The 12,879-nt window shown below is 43.4% G+C and overlaps 1 protein-coding gene across 2 annotated transcripts in view; it reads left to right on the top strand.

The window, feature by feature from the left end:
• Positions 1–12,879, top strand: part of SIPA1L3 (signal induced proliferation associated 1 like 3) — a 657,587-nt gene that overhangs the window by 82,372 nt on the left and 562,336 nt on the right. The gene's annotated exons all lie outside the window — the stretch shown is intronic.

Below are 12,879 nucleotides of genomic sequence, written 5' to 3'. Positions count from 1 at the left end.
GGTCGCAAATGTCTTTTTGTCGCTTTTAAAAAAAATATTTGTATTTTAAAGTGCGTTTATTTTCATGGCGAAAAAACAGGTCGGTCTTTTTGAAAATAAAAGGAATGGACGTATTGACTTGATCAAGGAAGTTCTATATGGTAATGTTGAGCAGCATTTCTGTTATGTAAAAGGTACATTGTGACCTCTGAGTGCAAAGTCAAAACTCAAAAGCACAAGCTTTAATTACAACATTTCTGTGTATCTTGCCTCTTGTTCAGGTTAGTTTTTCACCTAATGTAGTTTACAGATTGGCTCCTCCCGACTAAAAATTTTTTCTAGAATTTGTTTCCCACTTTTAATGGTGGGATCGATTCAAGCATTCTTGCTTGTTTAAAAAAAAAAAAAAAAAAAAAAGGACAGTTTACTTTGCTCATAGTTTTTTTTGTAATGGTTTCTGTGTTCTGGGATTTTCCATCCATAGAAGCCCCAACTAAAATTTTACATTTGATGTCTTCGCTCTACTAACAGATACTTATATTATCACTAGAGTAACCGAATTGTTAGTTCAGTAAAGATGTGGTATAGCAGGGGTAGTAGGGGACATTTCTACCGCCCCAGGGTTTTCATTACATGCATTTCATGCTTATCCCTAAAGTTTACTCAACTCCTACTGTAGCACATACAATAGTACCTACCTTTCAGGAAAGTTCTAAAATGTATCAGGACTGGCATTAACTTTTCATCACCCAGTTGCCGACTTTCTTCTACATTTCAGAAAAAACGAACCTATGAAAGCGAAACCACAAATGACCGTTGAGTAGATTGCGTGTTGTGATGTGGGTCATGTAATCTTTCACTTAAAGATAAGGATACCCTTAGCGCTGTGACAATTTTGAGAGAAGTAGATTTTAAAGGTTAGACTCAAAAGGGGTCCTCCTCCAAAGTACATGGACCAGGAAGCCGCCTTATTCCTCTGTCACATTTTCCTGGTTGAGACTCTACTACACACAGGGTTAACACAGGTCATATTGAGGAAGTCTAGAACACAAACCAGATCAGTCTTGGTTTATCTTTATATGTGTTGTTTGCATGACTATATAGTTAAAAAAGATTCCCTTTGCATGAACCATTCCATGTCCAGCCTGGCTATTGTTGCGACCTTTATTGGCTAGTGCCTTCCCTCTCAACTTGTAAGATATTATTATTAGGAGAGCCTGGGTAACCTTTAAGGGCTTTAATTTTCCTCATTAGCTTTGGATTGTTATGTTTTTTCAGGTAAAAAAATTGGAGCTAGCTGTCAATTTTTTTGATCCACTACTGTTGCCATAGCCTTCCACACCGATTCGATGTATTAAAGTTCACCAATCATTGTGTGCCCTAATACTTGTATCAAACATAATTCAGAAGTATGAGGGGCTTGATTAAAGGTGGACTTACAAATTGGTTAAGCAAGGCATAATGTTAGATAGGACACTGTAGCTCAAAGACAAGCATGTCTGTCACTGTGGCATTCTTTTGCAGATTTCTCTGAGATTTAGATATGCGTACTAGGCAGATACGATGCAATGGAGATATCTGCAGCAGCCTGGAGCTTCCATGGACATATCATAAGACTTGGCAGCTGTACTGGAAGTAGTGGTTGGTCTCTGATGCTGGTCACTATACCTGTTGGAACAACTTGAGACCGTCATCTAGTTAAGAAGTAGAGTTCTGTGGTTGGGTCAACAAATGAGCAAGATTGGAAAGAGCTGGTGTGAAGAATACTGTGGCAGGCTTGACTGATCACGGGTGGGGGTAGTGAAAAAGGGTACCTACCCCTTAGGGAGATGGCTTCTCAGGGTGTATTCATCAGAATTCATGGACACTTGACAAAGATACAGAACTTGCCATGTGTGATTCTTGACCAAAACCAACAAACTCTGTGTGGAGCTAAATGGCAATACCTATTCTAGTTGTATAGGTTAACAGTGAATGAAATGCCACGTACAAGTAGGAGAGGCTGTGTATAGTGCTCTTTTTTGGAAATTTGCCCCGTCCATATTGCTTCTCATGGGATCAAGGGGTTGCTGTAGTGAAGCCTGTACACAGCAGATGGGCTTGCTAATTTCCAGGAGCTCAGCGGCATAATGACCAATCTTCCTCCCTGTTGATATTATTGTAGTGTGCAGGATTAAAAGGACTACTGCACCCCTGGTTCTATTGAAATAAACACTAGTGCATCCCTCCTGTTGCTGCCCTCTTCTGCAGTTAGCTGCATGCAAGTAGACCGAGTGAGAGTGGCATGCATTGTCCTACATTCTCGTACTGCACCACCCGGCAGGTAACAAAGCGGTTTCCCTTTTGCAACCTGCGTACCCCTGTGCACTGCCCACCATTTTCGGAGGACTTTACTTATTGGGCTATTTCACTGGCTAGAAGAACTTTTGCTATTGCACCCTTTAAATTGGATGTATCAGGATATCCATCGCCCAGGTGTCTATTAAAGGGTGAAATATACAGACATCTATTTTATTTGAGTTTGGAGAGTTGCTTCGAGCCATTTCTCTTTCTCATCCATCTCTTTAGTGCCCACTGTAGCAAGTGCATTATACACAAACAGTACTAACAGATGAGCAGTCCAATTCACCTCTCCCTCTTGCTAGGTCAGATACACAGAATTGTCTTCATTTCGCTCAGCCACTCAATCATAAAACTGTTACGTTTGAAGGTTATGATAGACACCTGGTTTCTGGAAAAGCTGCAGGTAATTTTAAATAAATTAATTATCACTTGCATTTTATCAAGTGATTTTGTAAAAAAAAAAAAAGAACAAAAACATCAAAGAAAAAGAAGCTGCGGCAGTGCTCTTTGTTTCTGTAGCCAAGTAATTTGTCCTCAATTAAATGATAATGTCTCATCTATTTGTTATATGTACCACTAGTAATGCTTTATTCTGCATTGTGTTAGTGGCATATAGAACTGCTACAATCAGTATCGTTTTTTTCTCACAGGTTTCTAAGAATTCTGGATTTCAATATCGGAGTTAAGGAAACACATTATTTTATGTGATTATAGCCTTGACGTGATGAAGATCCTGCTCTAGCTACAGAGTTTTTATGGATTTTTTTGTATCCTTAGTCTTTGCTCAACATACTAAATTCCCTACTCCTGTTGCTGGCCATCATCTTGATTTAATTTTAGAGTTTAATGTTTTTCCTACCAATCAATCCATTACACCACTCACTTGTACAGACTATGCATTGATAGCATTTTCAGTACCCATTCATGGGTTTCCTTTTATTAAACCTCAATTGAGTAGCCAAGTAAAAACATTATAGGGATATCAAATCAATCTGGGTTGATATAGTCATGTGTTATTAAGGTATAGTCCAGAAACAAATATTATATAATTTCCACTTCACATAATACATTTAAATGCATTAGTGGCCGTTAAAATGAAGCTAACCTAACCTAGAAGAGATTAAAATGCTTGGTTTGCTAGTGAATGGTGGGTATTAAAAAAGGTCATCAACTTGAAATGCAATGACTAGGCCAAATTGGATGAAGTCAAACGGCAAAAGACATTATCCTCTACATACAAAGACGAATGTGGTAGCTCAAGATAAATACTAGTTTCAAGTTTCAAAAACTTCATTCGGATAATGGTAATCCATAAAAGCACAAGATACAATTAACATAGCAGATGTACAATATGCAAGTATTTACAAAATAAAAACAACAGTTCGTTCATGCTTTAAGTCATAGTTAGACGGGCACGAACCGCAGTTTTTAAAAAGGAACCCACACGGAAAACAAGTTCATAATCATCCAGGGTTAATATCATTGAAATTACAAGATCCAGGCTAATCGGTTTACATTTTTTAAAATACGGAGTTAAAAACCATTTGATGTATTTAATATAAAATTTACAAAAAAATAAGAAATGTAAAATTGTTTGATCACTCTGGCAATCACAAGGGCACGGCTCGACAATTTGATCATTATAATTCCATAGCGGGAAACTCAAAGCATATTTAATAGTACCAGCCCTAAGGCGAAATAAAAGGCCTCGCTCCCAGTGGCTCATTGGGAGAGTTAGATAGCTGGGCATAGGATAAGTTAAAAGATTACGGGCTAAGTATCTAGTAACACTAGATTTCACGGACTCTCTCACAGCCCTTTCATCACTAAACAGTGTATAGAGAGCTTGTTTAAGTACAGACTTGGGTGGGAGCTGAATGGTGGTAGGATCAGAAAAAACATTCTGAAAGTTCACACTACCAAGAACGCTCTGCACCCCGGAAAGTCAAGGGATGGACATGCCTCTATCGCAACATAAACAATCCTCTATAATGTCCCTAGTCAGTTTAGCGGCTGGGTTTTTCCAAATAGCCAGCCAAAAAAGAGCAGGGCGAGCACGAATAAAATCCCCTATAAAATGCAACCCCAATTCTTTGTGACATATATAATGGGGAGAGGAGATGGGGGCACAAAGGAGCTTCCTGCAAAATCTGTTTTCCTCTGCAAGAATGTGCGGACATCTGGCTGTTCCCCAAACCTCAGCTCCATACGTTGCAACCGGAACGCATTGGGCCTTATATATTTTTAAAGTGGCAACCAACGCGCCAGTCCTTTTAGGGCGGGGGAGGCTCAGGATAGAATTAATGGCCTTTGAGAACCTACCCCTGGAGTGGGCGATATGCCCACTCCAGGAGTTGTTAGCAGCAAAGACCACTCCCAAGTACGGGAAGCTGCTGGTAGACCCCAATCTCTATGTCCCCACAACGATGCTTCCAATGTGTCGTTTCTTCGGGCCACAGGACATAACAAAAGATTTCTTAAAATTGGTCTTTAAGTCCAAAGAGTCCATATGGTCGACAAAACCATTCACTAGGATACGTAACGCGTTGGGGGTGCGGCACATAAGGACCGCATCATCTGCATATAGCAGAGCGGGAAGGTAATTGCCCTTTATTTTGGGAACATCGCAGGTTAGAGAAACCAAGGACTTGTGTAGCCCATTAATATAAATAATAAATAAAAGAGGGGCTAAAACACAACCCTGTCTAACCCCTCTGTGCACTCTTACCACGTCAGTCACCTCACCCCCTTGGCTAATCCTAATGCAGGCCTTCAGATCTCTATGCAAGTAGGCCAGAAAAGGAACCAAAGATTCATCCAGGCCATATTGCAATGGGGCCCTCCAAAGCATTGACCTATTAACGAGGTCGAAGGCGGTGAATAGGTCCATGAAGGTGAGGTAAATTGGGGATTTGCGAGCTACAGTAGATTTACCCAAAATAAGGTTGAGGTTAAGACATTGCTCTGCCGTACCAACCTTATTTCGAAAACGCAGCTGGCAGCTCTCTAAGATGTTATTCTCCTTGGCCCAGGTCAAGATTTTAATATATAACACTCTGCCTAGTATTTTTAGGGTATTGTCAATGAGGGAGATAGGCCTATAGCAGGATGGTTGGGACCGGTCTCCCTTCTTCAAGATAGGCACTATTGTGCTCGATGACCAAGTTGGTGGTGGAGAGGTGAATGTTAGATTGTTAACGTTCAACAAAAGGGGGCCCCACAAATCAGGATAAGATTTAATAATGTCAATAGGGAGGCCATCCGGGCCTGGAGCCTTATTCCCCGCGCACTGGGTGATAGCTTCTTCCACCTCCAATAATGATATTTCTACCCACGGGGGTGGTTGAATATAGGGGTAGCTGTTACTGAGTGCGGGGCGGCATACATTTTAGAAAAATGGTCCACCCATGCTGCACCAGAAATGGTGCAGTCCATTGGGGTCAGAAGCTGGCCTGAGGAACGCAAGTCTTTGACCGCGGCCCAAAAGATGTCCCCCCTTCCGCGGTCAGCAGTTCGCGCTAACACTTCCCAACGCTCTTCTAGGATCTCCTCCTTCCTTCTCGTAATAGCCAGTTTGTTTCGAATCCTAGCATTTTTCACATCGGTCAGATTCCTCGGGCAGGAAGATAAAACACGCCGGAAGTTGCGGTTGGCTAGAGAACACTCGTGATCAAACCATCTCGGGCCATCCGACACTAAGCGCCGCGGAGTCATGAGTTGGGCTCGACAGGCTGAGCAAATTTTAACAAAATCCTCAACTGCCCGGGATTCGGATTAAGGTCAGACAAACATGAGAGGAAAAGGGGTAAGTTATCTCTGACCAATGTCTGAAAAGTCCCCTTAATATTAATGCCTCTCCATTTTAATCTAAGATTGTTTGAACATATGGAGATGTTCCTAGCTCCGCATTCCTTATTATATACCGGGCGGTGGATTGATTTTAGGCAAACCTTAATGGGGTTATGATCCCCTTGAGGCATGGGAATTACTATAGCCTCACTAATACGGTCAGCCAACCCAGGAGATATAAAAATATAATCAATAATTGATAAACAATCTCTGCCTCTGAATGTGGGTACTAGGGGAACTGTTAACAGACAATTAGCCATTATATCCATTACGTTCTCCAAGTTGTGTGAATTCAAAAAGGAAATCCATTCCACTCCCCTTTGACACCCAGAGCCAGAGCTACCTTCCCCTATGGGTGGACAAGCCGCATTAATTTTTGCATTAAAATCTACTCCCAACACAAACCCGCTAGTATCATCAAAGTCGTGCCTATATTCCAAAGTAGTGATAAAGTTAAAAAGATTTATAAAATTTATATTTGGCGATGAACTAAAGTCGTTATTATAAAAGTTAACCAAGAAAAAACGTATTTTCTGGGTAAATAATATAGCCTGGAAATTCTGATTGTGCGTTGGTATAACCCTGGTAGTGCCTCCAACGGTGATGTTGACCCAGATAGATAAACCTTCCGAGGTAAGACCCATTCTAGATTTGGTTGCCAGAGTGTTATAGCAATGGAACCCGTTAGCGTGCAGTTCCGTAGTAGCCCATGTCTCCTGTAACATAATTATGTCGTGACTTTGAATTAGGCTGAGCCACCCGGGGTCGCGTAATCTCTGCTTGAGGCCTGCTACGTTCCAACTTAAAACATTTAACTCTCCTAGGGTGACTGTCTAGGCTATTTTGAATAGCAAGTACTGGTAATGGGGAAAGAGCAGGAGTAGCCTCAATCTGTACCAGGGCAAGGGGTTCAACACTCACTCTTGGTTGTCAGTCGGGAACATCTAAATCTGACAAAGCTGAAAAGCGATTAACCAGAGGAAGGGCCTTGGACATAGGCGTATATGCATTAATAGTAGGTTTATAAAAATAACCAAGGGTGAACATACATATATTCGACTGTAGACCCGGCAATAACTCCCAGGTTTGCATTAGGGACCGGACGGTGTGGGGACTACAAAAATTGATAACAATACAGTCGCCTATAATACTCTTAGCAGATTCGCCCACCCATCCCACTCTTCTCACCATTAGGATTTCGTGTAGTCTGGCCGGGTCGAATCCTTTGTTTCCTCAGCCAATCCACACATTTGTTTCGAAGATCCACCCATGACTCCTTCCTAGAACCTGACAGGCAGGGAACTCCTGCCAAAACTATCACATAAGGATAGGAGGCAGGAGGAAGATTCAGAACCTCAGTTTTAGGAAAAGTCTTTGGTGGCATTGGATCTGTGATGGGTTGTCTTACTTCAGGGTCCGATGTTCGGGAGGGGACAATCACAGAGTGCTGTTGCTGTGAGCTACTGGATGGACACTGGGTCCTATTATTGGCATCAGCCGTCCTGAGACCTAGGTTTGCCAGATCCCCCTGCGTGTGAGTAGTTATAATAAGGGGATTGCGGTTATCAACCGGGAGATCAGAAACTGACTCCCGGGTTAACAGTTGCTCCATACATGCAAGTCTTTCCTGTAAAAGAGAAAAGCTTTTATCAAATAAGGCCTTGGAGTGGCTAACTATTGCTCTCAAGCCCGACTCCAGGGCAGCCATAATGTCATCTTTACTTGAAGGGCAAGTTATGTCATCAGTTTGGGTGCCAACAGACGCGGTAGTTGGAGCGTTTGTAATTTGTAATGGAACAACTCTAAGAGCACCAGAACAATTGTGGCATTTGGATGTGATGTTGGGGCCCCTTTTGCGTTTGGCCGGTGGTTCCTTATGTTTGGACTCTATAGAAATTTTAGGATTGCGGGATCGAGTCCGAACTTTTTGACTGCTTAGAATAGTAACAGAGGGGGAGTCCGGGATTACTAATAAGGAGGATTGGGGAATAGGTGCCTCAAGCATAGGAGAAAGGGTAGGTGATACAGAGAGCCGGGGATGTGACCTGTCTCCCTGGGTTAGAGCCTCCAATGAAGAGCGTCTTTGAGCCGTTAGTAGATCTAGGGACAATCGCCGCTCAGTTAACTCGATCTCATGCGTGAGTAAACTCTCTGCCCTAATCATGAATGCATCAAGTGTCCCCACCGTACCCTTACGTCTATTCATGCTTATGCAATGCTAAACGCACCCTAATGCAACAAACAGTGATTTGCTACGGCAACCGCCCGTGTGCATGTAACAGTCACCTGAGGATATGATTTGTATTGAACTGCAAGTCCAAAGGGGGTGGCCCAGCCCAGCCTCCGCCGTCTTAGGACGGCCACACACGGCCCGCCCTTTGCCCGGGTTTAGCCCGGCGCCGCCCGCGCGCGATCCCGCGACGCGGGGGCTCTCCTCTGGTTTAATGCGCCTCCGGGCACGGAAGAGGCGTGATCAGCTTCCTGTCGCGAAGGACACTGGGAAGTGTAGTCCTGACTGCAGCCGCGCAGGTTTGCAGATACGGCGGCAGGGGAGATAGGCGCCAGGAGGATAGACCAGGCAGGTATGGCGATAGGCACAGCCGACAGTAAACAGAGCCCCCGCTCCACCGGGGCTCTCCGTTGGTTTAATGCGCCTCCGGGCGCGGAAGAGGCGTGATCGGCTTCCTGCCGCGAAGGACACTGGGAAGTGTAGTCCTGACTGCAGCCGTGCAGGTTTGCAGATGCAGCGGCAGGGGAGATAGGCGCCAGGAGGATAGACCAGGGACGTGTGGCAGGTATGGCGATAGGCACAGCAGACAGTAAACAGAGCCCCCGCTCCACCGGGGCTCTCCTCTGGTTTAATGCGCCTCCGGGCGCGGAAGAGGCGTGATCGGCTTCCTGCCGCGAAGGACACTGGGAAGTGTAGCCCTGACTGCAGCCGCGCAGGTTTGCAGATACGGCGACAGCGGCAGAGGAGATAGGCGCTAGGAGGATAGACCAGGGACGTGTGGCAGGTATGGCGATAGGCACAGCAGACAGTAAACCGAGCCCCCGCTCCACCGGGGCTCTCCTCTGGTTTAATGCGCCTCCGGGCGCGGAATAGGCATGATCGGCTTCCTGCCGCGAAGGACACTGGGAAGTGTAGTCCTGATTGCAGCCGCGCAGATTTGCAGTTACGGCGGCAGGGGAGATAGGCGCCAGGAGGATAGACCAGGGACGTGTGGCAGGTATGGCGATAGGCACAGCAGACAGTAAACAGAGCCCCCGTTTATACTACAAGGATTGCATTGAAGGAGCTCAGATCTCGGTCAAAGTTCTTTTTAAGATGTGTAAAGGACTGGGTAGGCCTCAGCCTACTAGTACTTCTTCAGATATGTCCTTTCAGAATTTCTGTGATGAAGTAATTTTTATTTCAGTAGAAAAGTGATCAGTTAAATATTAATGTTGCTGATAAAAGGCTTATCAATAAACGTTGCTTCAATTACATCAAATCGTATTACTTTCTCTGTATTGCAGTTAAAAAAGTTGCCTTAATTTCTCCAAAGGACATGAATCTACTTGTTGGTGGAATTAAATAATCTGGTTACAGAGATGATGTGGTCCTAACAATCATGATTAAGAATCTTTTTTGCTACAGACATTACAAGTTTGGTTAATGCCTTTTCACAGCAAAGCTCTTGTCCCAATTTGGTTAGAATACACTACGGTGACATCTGTTGTAAAAAAGCCCAACTTGGATCCTAAGATTCCAGTGAATTACAGCGAAATATCACCCCATTGACACAGTAGCTGCAGAGCAACCACAGAATTAGCTCATTTATTTTCTAACTTGTTTTGGCTTAGGTCCTTCAAGGACAAAATCTGCTGTGTTTAATATTAGAGAATACATGCCTCAGCTATATGATCGGGGTTATTTGACAGCTTTAATTATTTTAGATTTGTCTGCAGTGTTCAATCCTAAGAAATATGGGCTGTTTGGTAAGAGGTGAAGTTAGTGGTTAGGGTGAGAAAGAGCCCTGGCTTGCTTGGCAACAGGTTGGCTGCGAAGGCCTCACTCAGTGTGTCTACTTGAGGCAATTTAGATCTACACTGAAACTTTAACTTGTAGTGTTCCCAGGGGTTTGTCTTCTTCCTCCTACTACTCAGTATTTATAATATTACCCATGTGCACCAGATTACGACCAATGTTGAACTTTAAATAATGAATCATTTTTTACTGAAAGTTATGATTTTCATTACAGTTGTGTTTTTTCACTAAAATATAAAATGGGGAAATATACAGGTATGGAAAACTAACTTTCCCATTTGTTGTTTTTTTAAAAAGAAAAAAAGCACTGTGCACAGCCAAAAGATGTGCATAGCAGGAATTGGCAGCCCGTGTTGGCAACCAGTGGCAGGTTGGCATCCCATGGAAGATTTGTGGTAGACCAACCCCTGCTGTGGGGGTTGTGAGCTGACAACCAACTGGGCACTTACCCTGACTTACACACAGGCCCTGCGCTCAATCTGCAGCCTGTGGCTAATATGCTGGTTCTGCTGCCAGAGGCCGAACACAGCAAGGGTTGGTAGCTCACGGCGGATTGGATTCTGCAGCTAAGCCCTGCTGCACTCCGCCAAACGGCTTGTTAGGACAGATCTGACAAGACAAGATCTGGAGCAGTAGTGAAAACCGTTCTCCCATTACAGGCGTCTAAGTGAGTCAGCCACCAAAGGAGTTCTTCTTTGGACTCTGGATCTAAAGAAACTGGGTCAGAATAAGCGAGATCTCTGTGGAGATGTCAGATTTGTAATCTTTGCAGGACCCTACAGTGAAGAGGGTCCGGAAAAATGGCCAGAATCGAAGAAGCTAGACTCCCCACAAGACAGCCCAAAGACCTGAGAGAAAAGTGAGTAAGAGTTAGGGAATGAAAGATCTCCTTTGTTATGATAGTGACCTTGTATTGAGGAAGTTGCAGGATGGACCTAGAGGTATCTATCCAGAAACCCAGAAATTCCATCTGACGAGAAAGAACCAGAGCTGACTTTTGAACATTGATAAGAAAACCTAGATGAAGAAGCAGATCTTGGCACAGATGTAAATGAGAAAAAAGAACATTCTTGTTCTGGGCCATGATCAGAAAGTTGTCGAGATATATGATTAATCTCGGTCCTTGTGCTCTGAGAAAGCCTACAACAGGTTTGAGAATCTTGGTGAAACTCCAAGGAGCTGAACAAAGTCCGAAAGGAAGAACTTTGAAGTGGATGAAAGAAATTCTCCATTGTAATTGAAGATATTTTCTGTGAGAGGGATGCACCAGAATTGAAAAATAAGTATCTTGAATATCCAGTCTAACTATACCTCCTGGAGCAAAATGTCCCTGAATTGGAGAATAGTTTCCATCTTGAAGTGATGGTACACACTTGAATTGATTAAAACGTTTAGGTTTAAAAAAGACAATGTTTTTTGTTATTATTCTGCACCATAAAGATGGTGCTGAGAAAACCTTTGGGATCGAACTCTGTTTGTTCGATAGCTTGTTTGGTCAGAAGAGATTGGATTTCATCCTGAATCAAGAGGGATTAGTCCTGAGAAAACTAAGAGGACAAGGAAATTGCAACTGAAAAGGGGGTTGATAGAGTTCTATCTACCTTTGAGCCATTTGTATTATCCAGGGACCTGTGGTGAGTGAAAACCATGCATTTAGACAAAGAGCTAATCTGCCTCCTACAGGAGGAAGGCCAGAATTGGAAAGTCTTACCTGAGAATTGTTCTCCTTTATCCCCGGCACTGGAACGGCAGAGATAAAACTGGGGTTTGTAGCCAGTGTAGATGTTGACCTGGGACTGCTGGTCAAATGAGCCTCTGTTGAGGGATTGTCCACTTGTGAGATAACAGCCGGCAAAGCGGCTCTTACCTACCTACCTACCTCTGCCCTGGCAAAAACCAGAGAAGAGAAAATGTTCATCAGAGATAGTTGGGCCTTATTCTTTAATAAAAGATTCTCCAAATAAGAGGCCGTTAGCAAGGGGTCCTTCTTCCGGAATGGCAAGGCTACTAAGTTTAGAGTCTATTTTAAGTAGTAGACTTTTTCGCCTTTCCTGCAAAATATGGGCATTGGGAATTGGCATTGCCCAAAATGCATATATCCCATTGTGCCCAATTAGAGAGAGTCTCTGGATCGACCTGCATGACTTCAATTTTTGCCTCTTCAGCCAAGTTCAATATTGTGGTCAGAAGATCAACCAAATCCAAAACCCTATCTTGACAGTTGGACCAGAACCTTTCAAATCCTTTCTTTGGGTCTTTTCCATACTCTGTAAAAAAAAAAAAAAAAAAAATAGTAACGTTGGGATTAATAACGGGAGTAAAAGTAATGTTATTGGGAAGGAAAGGGCAGGGACATTCAAACATTAACTTATTTTGTGATGATTTATCAAAAGCGTGGTGTAGATAGAAGGAACCATAATCTGCTACATGCTCTGAAGGAAAGCACTCAGTAGAGTTGGGGTGGCAAATAAGGGAGGGATCAGACATGGGTCTCCCAAGGTGGTTCCCTAAATGATTGGACAATGGTTGAGGAACACCACCATCATTGGGAGAAATGTTCTACCTTTTCTCCTGAGGCCCGTAATTTGTAGGATCAGAAAATCCATCAAAATTGTGTGTGTCAGCCAAGTCATCATTATCAATGGTGTCTTTTAAATGGGTAACTTGAAGAGGGTAAGAAT

This window comes from Triturus cristatus, chromosome 9 (genome assembly GCF_964204655.1).
Source record: "Triturus cristatus chromosome 9, aTriCri1.1, whole genome shotgun sequence".
NCBI classification, from domain to species: domain Eukaryota; kingdom Metazoa; phylum Chordata; class Amphibia; order Caudata; family Salamandridae; genus Triturus; species Triturus cristatus.
Note: the sequence above shows the minus strand (reverse complement) of the source record. Positions and strands in the feature narration are given on the sequence as shown.